The sequence below is a fragment of the Bacillus rossius genome, chromosome 2 (genome assembly GCF_032445375.1).
Source record: "Bacillus rossius redtenbacheri isolate Brsri chromosome 2, Brsri_v3, whole genome shotgun sequence".
NCBI classification, from domain to species: Eukaryota; Metazoa; Arthropoda; class Insecta; order Phasmatodea; family Bacillidae; genus Bacillus; species Bacillus rossius.
Window position 1 is genome coordinate 622,710 of NC_086331.1, and position 14,860 is coordinate 637,569.

Genomic DNA, 14,860 nt, shown 5'->3' on the forward strand with positions numbered 1-14,860 from the left:
GTTGCTGCAAAGTTATCTGGGGCAACTTTGCTGCAAAGTTGTCTGGGCAACGTTGCTGCAAAGTTGTCTGGGCAATGTTGCTGCAAGGTTGTCTGGGGCAATGTTGCTGCAAAGTTGGCTGCACAACGTTGCTGCAACACTTTTCTTGGGTTGCTAAGCAATGTTGACGTTGTTTGGTGGTTTACAATTCAACGTTGTTACAACGTTGCATGAACAACGTTTCACAGGGCAGACATCTGGCCGTTGCATCAACGTAGATGCAACGTTGCATAAACATTACTTCAACGTTGTAGCAACGTTGACAAATTTTTAAGGCAACGTTGTGGAAACGTTTCTGCAACGTTGATGTGTTATGTGGGTTCGCCTGACCACGAGGATTAGTCTAGACTCCAGGTAGCTTTGGACTCAGAGCTGCCCGGTTCTATAGCTTTCCAGTGTCGACCATTTCCCATATAGAACTACTGTATAATTGTAACAAATATAACGAAGCCCTTTTTTGCACAACATTGCCCGTTCGTCGGTTACTGTGTAACTGCAATTAGGGTTGACATGTCCACCAAATCTATTGTCGCTAGTCACCAAACATGTTTCGTGTGCCTTCAGTAATTTTCAGGATGATGGCACTGACGCCACCCGTCAGCGCTTCTCTCGTCGCACAGGCCGTTATGCATCATCAACACCTGCCCCGAAGTGTGTGCGACGAACGCGCCCATGCGCGCAGCGGAGTGCCGATGTGAGCAGTGCGCGAACACTACGAAGATAGCGCCACTACCGACCACATTGTGCCGGAAATTAGGAATTTTGGCACCTTTTTAATTTTTACTATAATTTTAAATTAACTTTGGAAATTTTATTTTTCTAATTTTATCTGGTTGATAAGGGGGTGATTTACTCTTTGTTAGGCTGGTGTACGCCACGTATTTAAATTTTGTGCCAGTGGACTGAAGCCCCCTTTCTCAGGGGGCCTATCTGATATTTTGCTGTCTAATGTGGACGTGGGCAGCCCGGTTGAAATTTCTCTCGCTTGCTGTCACGTCCCGAGTTTGTAATATTATTTCTCTTCATGACCTAAATTGCATAGAGCAGCTTCTGGGCTGCAAGCTGCTACTTCGTAGAGGCCTGCTGAGAATATCAAGTCTCGTCACGAATGGGTCTCCAGTGGACCTGCGTTCCCAGCGGAGTGGCGTTTTCTGCCCACCCTCCCCTCCCCCCCCTTTAGTTCTGAGAAATCAAGCCAGGAGCAGTGACTTGACGTGAACCTAGCCAAGACGATGGCCTGCCGCAAGGACGTTCCCCCGGGTCCGACAGAGACCTCCACGATATCTAGCGGCAGAAAAAGTAACTGCGGGCCTGGTCGCCAGCGTGCAGAGCTCACCCTCGTGACACCTGGTGGCAAGTCAGCTCACCGCCCCAGTTAGTTCCCCTTTACGCCACTAGAGAGCAGCGCCGCGGTGCCATAAGGCCCTATGTTTCCTTCTCGCGGCCTGTAGAAGTCGATTATTCGTAGCTTCCTGTTACCGCCGGTTGAGAGCGCGCATGTCATTTGTTATCACGCCCGCCTCTGGCACCACTGCCTGTTTTCGGCATTGAACCGAACCTTCCCCCTCTTTCTCCATAGGGGCTTTAGCGCCCGATTTAATTAGGAGCTGTGTCCGCCAACACGCACTCAGTACTCTGACCTCAGCTACTGACCACGTCTTCTCGGCGTCCTCTGTGCTAAGAGGGTTTTCGCGAGAACAGCGATTTCGGTTGCATAAAATATGTAGTCAGTTGCTTGATGCCGACCGCCGCCCTCTGCTTCGCACAGCCGTTATGTCACAACAACACCTCTTAAGTGCATCGAACACGCCCGAGCATGATTTCTGCCGAGTTTGTAAAAGTGCGCTGCGACGAACACCAAAGCGACGACAGCGCCCGGCCGGGTGTGGCAATGCGCCGAATTAAATACGTAATTATTATGTTCAAATCAAAAACAACCAATTTAATAACAATTTAAAACATTATTAATTTAAGGGAAATCATGTCTAATTATTGTATAATCATATATTGTGTAACATGTATTTTAAACCCTAAACTGGCCGGATCTGTTTTCCCGCGCTCCACGCGTTTAGGCGCGAGGTCGCAGGGCGGTCTCGAACTCAGTTACCGTCGGGAGCTCGCAGGGGTCGGACGCTCCGCGAACGTCGAGCCATCAACTTTCGCGCTACATCCATATATCAGCAATAGTGTAAGTTTTAAAATCCTTCCAGCTCGGCGCCGACCCCACCCAGTCGCACAATATTTCGTGCGACTCGTAACTAATTAAATTTATCCCAACAGGGAACTTTACATTTTCTACGTAATTTCGTGTCCAGAGATTAAGGACAGCGTAATTGTGTTACGCAGTTTCGGCTTCACAGCCAATTAATTGTTATCATCAAAGACTCCTAGCAATGTGTGTCGAGTTCTTACTCGCTAACTTTCGCCTTTTAATTTTCATCGTCTGTAAATGTGTAACTTGTAACATGCAATTTAACCGAGTATCTTCTGATTAATAAGTGACTGTAACGTGTATGATTCCAGCGTACCGGGTTACGTACTTTTCGGGACCTTAATATTTCGCCATAGGTTAGATTGCAAATAACTTTGGAATGTCCGTTTGTATGTGCTGTTTTCAATGCTAACGTAACTGCCTGTAGAAGTTCTTGCAGCACAGGAGATCTGTGGCTATCCGCCATGCCATTCACATTTATAATCGGCCACTGTATAAGTCTGTGTACACCACTTGGCAACCTATCCTGGTCGCGCGTACCGTTTACATAGAAAGATACACGTGTCGCAGCGGTTAGACAAAAGAAAAGGGATGTGATCCCATTTGTACAATAGCCAGTCAGATGTAGTTTTTAGAAAAAGTCATTTGTAGTTAAATTTCATTATTTTTTTTAAATTCTTTAAAAATTTGGTTTCCTAACGCGCATCCGCGATTTCTCGGTGCGCGTCATCCTGATGTCGGCGCGAGACACCTCGGAAGCCCTGTTTCCACACCCTGTTTGGTGAGTAATCCGGTTTTTTTTCTTCCCCAAATTCCCGTTTGTTGGCCTTTCGCGCCGACTGTGTATGACTGTCTGGAAGCAGGTCTAATTCGTTATGAATTTGACTTGTGTTTCAGACAGGGTCCAAGTTTCTGGGGAAAGAAATTGCTCCCCGAACGCATGATCTTCGGGACCTCCAGCTGATTTCCCCCTTTAGAAGAGTTTTCCTCTCTGTCCGACGTCATCCTGGGAAGACCCGGGTGATATGAGCTATATATATTTTCCGCTTGCATAGAAGGATCTAAATTCATTAAAAAGATACCAGCAAGCAGTGCTTTAAGAACGTAATCCTCAAGTTCATGTAAAATCAAGGAAACTAATATATATATGTAATCGTTGGGAGTATCAAATTTTGGTGCAATACTTGAAATTTTTGTTAATGTAATCATTTGTTTGTTAAGGTGTAATATGTATTGTTTTAAATATTGTCGGGGCGCCCCCTTAACTTTGTTAATTACTAAGATCTTTATTATCATGTCGAAATAATGCTAAAACAAAACCTCTTAATAATAAACCAGGAAAACCTATAGACCAAATAATTTATGTAGTGTATTTATTTATCATATACCTTCTTCTACATAACGATCCACTAACTCCCAAGTTACTAGTGTGCAGGGAGTGTAAATTTTGTCTTGTTCACCGCCTCGTGTTCCCTCTGGTAATTAACTTTAATTTTCTTAATATTTTGCCCAGCAGTTTCCAAGGTGATTTTAATTAATTTAAAATAATATAATTTTAGGACACGAGGGGCGTTACAACGTTGTCCATATCACTCCGCCGGGTGTGGCAAGGTGCTTCCACCAAACTATGCAAAAGGGTTCATGTATTTATTTCCGGGGACAGACTTAAACTTGTAACTGCTTTGAATTGCTTTTGCCATAAACATAGATTGTTCAACATGCGACTATGTCGTACAACTGGCCGCTTATGTTTTCTCGCACTATGTGCTTTTTGGCGGGAGTTAGCGTCCCCCTCTAGCACAGCGCTGGGAAGGGAGTCAGTCACCGTCGGGAGCTGACACGGGCTGGCAGCCTCCACGCTACCCGGGAGCAGCTTTTTCGCGCGCGAACGAGCATGTAGGGGAAATGTGTGTCATGTCGACATAGTATTGTTCATCACATGCACAGTCAGCACAACAACTGTGTCATAAGTATATTGTCGGAGTGTCGTGTATTCACTTTAATATTAGCATCAGAGACTTCGTGCCACGCGGGAACGTCCGCCGCATCACTCGTCGGTAAGGGTCTTTCATGAGCAACGGAATCGGTGCCGCTAAGGAAGGGGCCGCGTTAGTGCAGAAACGGATATCAAAAAATGGAAACGGCCAAGAGTATGACAGCACCGTGTACCTCGTGCCAGTGAGAATAAACTTCTGTAATTTATCAGTGTATTCACCTTTTAATTTAATACTGTGTTCAGGGTAGCATGAACGACCCAGGGATTCTTTCAGTCGGCATGCCTCTGCCTCCGGTCACGTGGCCAAACCAAACCTTGAGACCCACGTATTTTCTTACGGACTTAATCACTACAGGGAGGCAGATGGAGTGGTGTCACCACATTGGACCACATTGTAACAATACCACCGCTGTTATTAATGTCATGTCTTACTGGACCACAGTGACTAGGCCTTAGCAAGCGAACCTGTATGCCATGATGATCTATCAATTCCCGTTCGGAACGAACTGTGCACGAGGACAGCACCTTAAAAGCGGCCCGTCAGTGTAATAGACGTAATTTATGGACAAACTTTGTTATTCCATACGTAGCATAGCATCCTTGGTGGCTGACAAAACCGGGGGCCTTTGCCGAGTTTAACATCCTTTGCCTCTAAACCATGTGGCCATGAACCCTCCCTGAGAGAACTGTGTTCTAGTGTTTGTATCACTCCACTAGTTGGCACCGGACGACTAGAGCAGTACATCAAAGTGACGCCGTCCCCGCTACCTCCTATGATTTTTACGTGATTTTTGCTTGGGTTCGAGATCTCAGGGAAGGTTTGGCCTTGTGGCTAGAGGTAGGGGTTAACGCAGTAGGGCCCCCCGAGCTGTTATGGCCACTTGGGACGCCTGAAGAATAACACAAAGTTTCTGGAAGATATTTGATGAATTTATTACGGCACCGCCCTATACAGGGTGCTGCCCGTTCTGGCCGTAACGGTTTTCCCGACGCGACTAGTCACACGCGCAGCTTACTTCCTCAGTGGCGGCTCACGATTTTAATGCGCGTGAGGGGCGGACTTGTACACGTGATGCGACAGTTACAAAAATACACTCTAACATGACGAACGATACTTGACGAACAATACACTTCACTATTACCTAACATTTAATAAACTGGGCTAGTGGCACGTAGGCCCGTGTCTCCGGCGACTCTACGTGATACCTAGATGTGTCCCAGGAACTGATTCGTTAGTACGTTCAGTGGCACGTGTCGCCTTCTGGCTGCCCCGTGCGGGCCAAAACTAAGTAGCTGGTAAGCTAAGTTGGGCGTGAAGCGCCGACGTAAAGTCTCGTAGACACCCCACAGTACTTATGTATTATGTAGAACACTCATCTTGGAGCACTGATTTAATTAAGTGAAATACCTCATGGTAGATTGAGGCCGGCCGCGGAACTGTACGTAAACGATTATGAAAATATTAAACTAATGAAACTACATGTCGGTGAAAGCAAAGGTTGATGGTTCCGCGTTGCGCGCAGGCTGCCGGCCTGTCGGAGCTCCCGGAAGGACACTGCCGGTATCGCCGCGCGCGACCCCCCTCCCCCGCCAGCCCTCCCGCGGAAACGTGTGAATTTCGCGGGAAACTGAACCGGCCAGGTTCGGGACAAAACGCACAGTGAGACATAATTTTGACAGGACTAAAATATTAATTGATGAAAAATAATGTTTAATAAAAACCTGTGGAAAAATATACATAAATTAATTTGTTGTAGTGCGGCGGAGGGATATGCCACACCCGGCCGGATCCTTCCGCCGGCGCAGCACTCGTTGCATGGCGTTCGCCTCGTCGCACAAACTACAATTTGCTGCGCGCACGAGCGCGTTCGGTGCACACGCTTTTGCGAGACGTTGATGAGGCATAGCGGTCTATGCGACATAGAGGAGCATTGGCGGTCGGCGTCAAAAGGTCGAGGCAGGTGGGATGGCGTCAAATGGTGCCCAACTTGTGTGACCAAAATTTCATTAAAACTCGGCAGGATCTGCGTAGGAAGGAACGGCATAACTCTCTGCCTTTGTTCACATAGTGAAAGGCCAGTTGGTGCTCTAGAGAGCATGGGATAACAGTACGTGACATTCAAATGACAGGATATCACAACACCCCCTATGCTTTTGGCCGCAAGCACTGCACCAGAAGCAGCGCCCCCTCCCCACTCTTCTTCCGATCAGAGAAAAATTGAGTGTTTCACGATCAGACGATACACAACGGGAGCCGAGCAGTGCTGAACAAAGCCGAGCTGGCTCAAATTACAACACTTCGGGCCTGTACTAATATATGTGGGGCATGCACATGGGTACACAAACCACTCAGTCGGGAGCGAAGGGTGACAGCACCTCCCTACTTGTCCGCATGCACAAGGGCGCCCATATGATAATTTGTAGGGGGGGGGGGGGGCAGACTTAGGGGTATGAAGTATTTTTAATATTTTGGAAGACTAACTGCGGCTTGTTACTAACCATTATATAGTTCCAGTTCTGACCCTGTTAAAATTTTTTGTTCTGTTACTAAAATACAGTACTCATTCGCCATAAAAAAACTTTATTGGCTACTTTATTAATTAAATATTAACTATTTTATTGAAACAAGTGAATTTTTAGCAACACAAACTTTTGCAGCGTCTCGGGTAAACGAATATCAAGAATACAGTCCTTCAACTTGTTGCTCTCTTTACCCCTGAATAAATGTCGCGTACAAATTAAATTAAAATAATTATAAAGTTTAAAACGTGTTGGTCAAAAGATTTAACTTTGAGAGAGAAACGATTTAAATATGTTTTCACAGTGAGAAAATAGTTGTTTTTAAATGTAACGCCTGAACTATGCTTATAATTATAGTCAAAAATTGTTTCAAACAATTTTTTTTATTATTTTCAACTGTTTGTGATATTGTATCACACAAAATATTCCCTCGTTCACAGTTAAATGAATATTAGTATGTTTCGATATGAATCATAATTGCTTATCATTTAGAATTAGCACATGGATTCAGTAGTCGAGGACTATAAGTTTATTTAGTGATAGTAAAGCTTCAAATTACCAATGTGAAATCTGTTTACAATATTCAAATAAGATATGTTACTATCAAAAGGAATTGTTTCAAATCATGTAACTTCAAACTCAATTTAATATTATCAGCTGAAATCATGTTATCAATGAGTGCCTTTAAACAGTGCTTACAGCTATTTTTGCTCAATGGTGTCAGCAAATTGGACCACTGGATATGAACTACACTTAAGGGACAAGGTAAATTCTCAAAAGTAAATTGCAAAGTTAAGTTATTAATCAAACATCAACTTCTAATTCCACCTGATCAGACACAAAATCAACATTATAGTTAGAACAAATTAAAATTTAGTTCATGCCAACAATTGTTCACAATAAAATTAAATTGAAGATGAACTTCTGGAAAATTAGTGTGATCTCTGAACCCCCCTTTGTGCTTGTGCCATTGGGTAGTACCTTTATTTATAGTCCTGGAAGCCGCTTATAGCCACACAAATGTTCGTTGAAAATTCCAGAGGGCACAAGGGAGAAACGGAATGTCCAAATGGTGTTCCTCAAGTAAACCTTAGAGAACACTGTGGATCGTTAATGTTAATAAAAAAATTAACAACTAGATAAAAAAATACAACATGGGTGATTGAGCCATATTCCCTTGTTTATTTGTTAAAGTTAGAATTTAAAAAAAACTATTTCTGTAGTTGGTATTTTCTGAATTTCGGACATATTATAACTTTACAATTTCAATACATAATAATGTTAGACAGATTCAATTTACTAATTCAGGGGCCCCTCTAAAAAAAGAACATAGACAGAGGTTAATAATAATTTTGTGTAGTCTTTTGTCTTATAATAAAACCTTCGTAAAATCAGTTCTGTTATTTTAACAATATTAAAAGTTCACCGAAGACTGGCCATGACGAGGGGGTCGGGAGAAATAAGAATGTACTGTACCACAAGCATGATCTGGACTTATTGCCGAAAATTTCGTTGAGATGCAATAGCTTCCCGGTCACCGAAGAAGGCTGGCGATTTTCAGGGGCTCCGCGAAGTTGGAGCCGAAACCCCAAGAGGTTGGGAGGGTGGTACTCCGGAGATTTGGAACCCGGAACTTTGGAACTTGGGACTTTGCACCCTCTGCAACCAAGAAATAGGTCACAGAGTTTAGAAAATGTAAAAAAATTACAAGGGAGGATACAAAAAGGGATGGTCCGAGAATTATAGAGTTTGGAACTTTTGTTTACACTCACCATTCTGCTGAGGGTGAATTCCGAAGAAAACGGTCCACGGGATGGCACTCGCGGACGCAGGTCGCGTAAGCGAACATAATTAGATTACTACGGTGATGTAAACAATAATAAAAAAAACCAACTAGCTAACTAGAAAAAAAAGAGACGGGACTACTCCCGAAACTCTGGTAATCACATGCCTAGACTTTGTTGGAGCTCTCCGACAGCAAAAGAAGAAAAACCGACGAATTGGCGGGAGCCAAGTCTCTAAGACGACCGTTCGCGACGAGAGCTCAAGAAAAACTCTCCCTTTTTCCTAAGTGGCACGAGGTAACAACGGCTAGCCCAGGGAAGCTGGGACTCGAAGGGAAGGGAAAATTAGCTGATTGGCCGAAGACGCCTTGGTGGGGGTCGCTCTAAGGGGCTAAAAGAAATTATAAAAAAAGGGGGGGGGGGGGTAAGTTCTGTTGGTCGGGCGGTGCTGCTCTCTAGGTAGGTGACACGAGAAACTAAGGGTTAGCCGACAGCTCTGGGACGAGCGGGAAGCCTACTTACAGGCGTTCGGGGGTAATTTAGTTCAAAACAGTGCCACTAGATGGCACGGGTGAGTCGTTTGGCGCTAGCAAATGGCCCCGAAGAGTCTGGCGGGCTGCTTCTGAGAAAACATGGAGGGGGGGGGGGGGAAGGGGAAACTGCACTGTCTGTGAGAAACGACGGTCGTTCGTGACGAGACGTTATGCTAACGTCGGGTGGGACATGAGCCGCGCATGACAAAAGGTTCTCATGTCATGCTGCTACTCGGATCTGAGCTCGTCGTGAGAGATTGTCGATGGCAGCAGTTCCTGTCACGAGAGGGGATCTAAATGACAGACGGGAGGCGTGTGGCTAGGCGAGGAAAATTTGAATCGCCCTGCTGAGTTTAGCAGGCGTCGGCGAGAATGCTGGGGGGGGACTTAGGCTTGGGAACTTGGCAGGGCCACTGCTATAACAAACTTTAGGTGAGAGTGTACACTGAGGGGGGAAAAATTAAATTGAGACGCAAATTTAATACGTAAAATACAGATTAAAAAAATTGAAAATTTTTGAAAATAGGGCCGAAAATCTAAATTGGCGGCACATCTCAGATTATATGAAAAGAAAATAATTTACTTGATAATCGTTAGTTCAAGGGACTCTCGAAAATTGTTCAAATGCTATTCAATACGACGACAACCAACCTCCGTCAGTACATGCGAAAGTATGACGACACAGATGACCTCTGGCTCTGCAACACAGCTGTGCGTGGTGCGGGAACTAAGCCGCTGCATCCTTCCTCGCAGTGGGAAAGGTCTTGTTCGGTACGCATCAATGGTCGACTTCGAAGTTCTGTGTGAAACACGGCGCCCTCAACTGCTTCTATATCGCCACTGCCGGTCAATCGTTGGCCTTCCTTCCTTCCGGCTGGAGCGGTTTTGATGTGAACTTGCAGAAATTCTTCTCCTCAGCTCGATTCTCTTCAGTCAAAAATGTTGATCGCTGGCATTACAGCACGTTGAACAGCGTCAGTAATCAGTCTTGCAGGCTGTAAACTTAGTTGATTGGTTTCATTCGTTTCCGTCGTGAAAATTTGATAGTTCGTTTCAACGCAAGCAATAGATCGTGAATAAACCCTATCGTGGTTGCAGTTTATCGCCTACGATGATTCAAATTTGATGTCACAATAATCTAATTCATTAATACTACTTCTGCCACGTTGCTTTATTAGTAAAAACTTGAATGTCAGTCGAAACTATAATAAAATCTTGCAAAATTGATATATCGTGGATAATCAGAAGTAATAACGATGTCTCTACAAAACCGTGGTAGAACGAATACTCCTTCGTTCTAAAGAATGTACTTTTCCTTTGCTATTTAAACGACTTTCAGATGTCAAAACACAAAACATAAGCTGAATGTCCTAGCTATCGCTATTCGCTGGATATGCTAGCCAATCATTAACTTTCTTACAAGTTCATCTTCTTATAATAATTAAATTTATTGTTTAACACATGAATTTCAATGAGTTATTTATAAAATATAAACATTTTATAAAACAAGCAAAGATAAAAAAGAGGAATTTCATATCAGTGTCTAAACACAATCATAGAGGATTAACCTAATTTAAGTTAACAGAATTGTTAAGTAGGAATAAAGTATAAGAATTTAGTTTTCAGTATCTTATGCTTCTCTACCTTCATAATTTAATACAGAAAACAAATTAAAAATGCACACATCACACGATTTTTCACTGGTATTGACATAAAAAGCAAATTTTAAGATAAATTATTATGCATAAGTTTGATTATGGATTTGACTCTAATATTTATCTGAAAAAGCAAAATGTAAATTTCTTTTCTTCTTGCCGAACAAGTCAAGCACTTTGTCCTCGAAACCAGGGTTTTTCACTCTTTTCCTGTGGACACTTAGAAGGCACAAGCTGGACAGACGGTCCTCGCCAGTAGTACTTCTCAGCCACGTCTTCACTTTACGCAGTGTGCTGAAAGAACGCTCTATTGTGCAAGTTGTGGGGGGTATGGTTTGGTAGAATATAAGCAGTCTCCTTACTGCTGGGTAAAACATTGTTTCTGAAAGTATATCATGGAGCTTAGTTTTTTCCAAACATTCCTTATTCGTCCAGACGTCATACCATCTGCTTCCAAGTTGTCGATTTGATAAAACTTTTGCAAACTTTTTATGTCACTCATGAAATCTTCTTTCGTCTCCTTTTTCATCAAATGTGGGTGAAGAATTCCACCTTTGAAAGGTATGCCTTTATCTCTTTCAAATCTTGTAGTAAGTGACATAATTATAGAATCCATGTACGGATTGTAAATTGCAACTTTGAAATAGTCTTCAGTTGATGAGCACTGGACATTCACGTTACATCTGTGGGTCTGCCTTCCAGCCAATATTGGGATATTTATATCTATGTCAAGCTCATTACAATCTTCTTTTACTGCCTCGAAAATGGTTTTGAATTCGTCATTGCTTTCTCTCTGCTATTGAAAATTTTCTAGCAGTTCTATCTGTCACCACACAAAAGTTAACATGATGCAATGCGTGGTGCAACTGTGGTTAGTCGCTGTGAGATCACTTTATATCACTCGTGAAATGAGGCAAGTTATGGAATGTTTAAAAAAAAAAAAAAAAAAAAAAAGGGGGGGGGGGGGGAACGCAGGGGAGGGCAGAGGGCAGTCATTGTTTTTACTATTTAATATTATATATATTCCGTTCAATAAATTATAACATGTATCTTCAGAGGGTGGGGTGTTTAAACTTTTATGAAGATAACGATTTTACGAATGCAATCCAAGCGACCGTGAGCGTACGTAAAATCGGAATTCCAGTGTGAATTGCTTCCGAGTCTACTGAAGGTAGCGGAATCCTTATCCTTTTAAACACTTTTGAAGGGAAAAAAAGGTTTTCATCTAAATTCAAAATTCCAACATAAATTTTACGTTGTAGACTTTTCTGAACAATAATTCTTATTTGAGTAACTTTAATGGCGTCATCTTACCTTAAAAACTGTGAATATTCTGAGCGGATGTGAAGAATGAGAAAAACTAAGAAACACTACATAATAACAATGGTTTTTATCTTTACACTTTTCACTGATTTATTTACACTTAAGTTATTTATACTGACTGAATACACTAAACTAAATCTAGACCAGGTGCATAAAACTGCAGACCTAAAGACTATTGAAAAATATCTGTTATGAGATGTTATTTGTGAATATATACATTATTATGACGAAAAAGTAGCAAAACATTTCGCCGTCTGCAAGCACATATCAACTGTCGCGTCGTATAACTCTGACTGGTCTAAATCTGTTGTGTTGTGTTATCGCGTGAGCTTGGGCAGGATTACGAAGGGGAATGACTCGCCACGGGCGTTGAGCTTGCTCGCATTTTCTCCCTGTACACAATACCTTATATCGCAGCAGCAGAAACTAATGCTTGAACTAACATAAAAAATTAAGTAGACATGTAAAAAACGATATACAATAATATCTTCGTGTTAAACCATTTCTACATAATACCGAATTTAAATAATTTTCTTTAAAGTAAAACACCTGACTACACCATTTTTTTTTTCCTTCCCTGAAAGCTAGGGGGGGGGGGGGCACGCCCCCCCCCCCTGCCCCCGGGTATGGGCGCCCTTGCGCATGCACTACCGATGCCACGATCCATAGCCCGGGTCTTAATGATTTACTACTGCAGAATCTACATGGCATCATTTATGTCGCCAGACCTGAGCAGAAGAAATGCCTGAGCATGTTGTGTGAATCAACAGTTAAAATTGCAGACCTGTAGGCCGACTACGGCTATCGTTCCCTGCGCAAGCTAAGTGCAATGTACGGCGAGCAGCCACACAACATGTATGTACGAGTATGTGCCCGGTGCAACTCGAAGCTAATGCGAAAATGGTTTTCTGGGTGCAAGTAGACTTTTCTGAGCCTACATGTATAAAAGTCATGCAACAGTTCGTGCCTTCAGTTGTCGTCCAACCTGCAAGAAGACATTTTAATTTCATCCTGCCAATGTGTACATGAGTGTAAGACTTAGCTTCAGCAGTTAAAGTACAGTTACTGGGATGCCGATATCTATGCACATACAGAAACTTGTGATAGAGGTGCTCAGCACTGGTTGTTTTCGCACTTTTTGTGTCCTACGAACCGACTCAGCAGCTGTTAGATCGCTACAAACACTCAAAACTGTGCCATCTATCACATGACACTGCACACAATTCTTCCAGCAGACATCAAAGAAATAGTTACTTTGTCTACACATGCAATACCAAACTTCGATGTGTTGCAATCTGCAATGTATCTACACCGACTACCAAACATGTATCTTGTAGCTGTGTCAGTGAACCTGTCTCAACAAGCACCAAGTCCAAGCCCAGGTGCAGCCATAGTCGCAGACATTATCCATGTCTCACCGAAGCAGTAGTCGCCGAAAATGTTGAACATTTGGATACCCATGTTCGTAAGCCCAAGACCAACTAAACAGTTGGAACTGGAGTCGACAAAGCAGTCCGTGCAGCATTAAAGACTTTCCTTACGAAAATGATTAATACCTTACCTGAAATGTATTTGTGTATTTTTCAAAATAAATTTGTAAAATTTTAACTTTGTGTTTTTATTTCTAGAGCTTTAAGGTACTTGCATTTTAACCTATTAAAAAATTAGTTGTTTTAATCACATAGTATAATATTATTATACTAGCAGCTGTGGGTATATGAGTAAGGTCCAGACTACAGGCCCCTCAGCCCACTTCTGTGGTGCAGTACGCATAGTCTAGTTTAACTAGTCTGGTGCATAAGTCTCGTAATCTTCTATTCTTGTGAACTCGATGGCATCTTTACCATCTTTAACGATATCCTCGATAGAAGTTGTACCACTGGTGATGCAGACCTCATTGATAGCAGAGCCAACAGCAGTGGCGATCCCGATGGAAGTCATACCATTGACATCGGGGGCCCCGATGGCAGCAATACTGATGACAGTGGAGATACTGTTGAAAACTGTATCAATAGGTTGACATCGTTCGGGCCTGCCGCCTTTTTAGCCCGATATGCCACCGCCCAAACAAACCCCACCTTCCGTCCTTTCCAACCGATAGGGCTTAGGACCACGGTGGTGAGGCGTGTGTTTGAATAGCCCTTTAATTAGTAATAAATATATTTTAAGTCTTATTTTTGGTTCCCCAGTGATGTGTGATGGCAAATCGGCGGGGAGGGTTTTATATGCTTTAACTAATTCTCATTTTATTAACAGAATGCAAACAACAAAAAGACGTTACCGAGCATTCACGAGGCGAACCCGAAGTCCGCCGAAGCCAGACTATTTAAAATTAATAATAATTTGTTGTATTTTTTAATCATTTTCATCATGCAGAAAGTGTAACAAAATTATTAAGAGGGTTTTATGTTTTATACTTTTAGTTCTCGGTGGGACGTAATCTTAAATATAAGTAAAATTGGTTCGGCGCAAAGACGCCATGTTAGGCCAGCAGAGCCCTGAGCTCGCCCCAATCCTTCGCCAGCACCGACCGAGAGCAGACGCATCAGCACCCCGGGGACTTCACCGCTTGTCTTCACTGTTAAGTAGCTCTGTTTAACTATTAATAATCTTAAATCCTTTTTTGTACGTTAGTCCTCGGGGCTTCTCTCGGTCGGGGGACTTCTTCATTAATAGCATAGTGACCACCATGGGTCTTTTACCGCGATTTAATACGGAAGCATAGTATGGACCACGTGGTCGGGTCTCACCTCGTTTAAACTGATTCGTGCCACGGGCGTTTTATAGCATAATCGGTG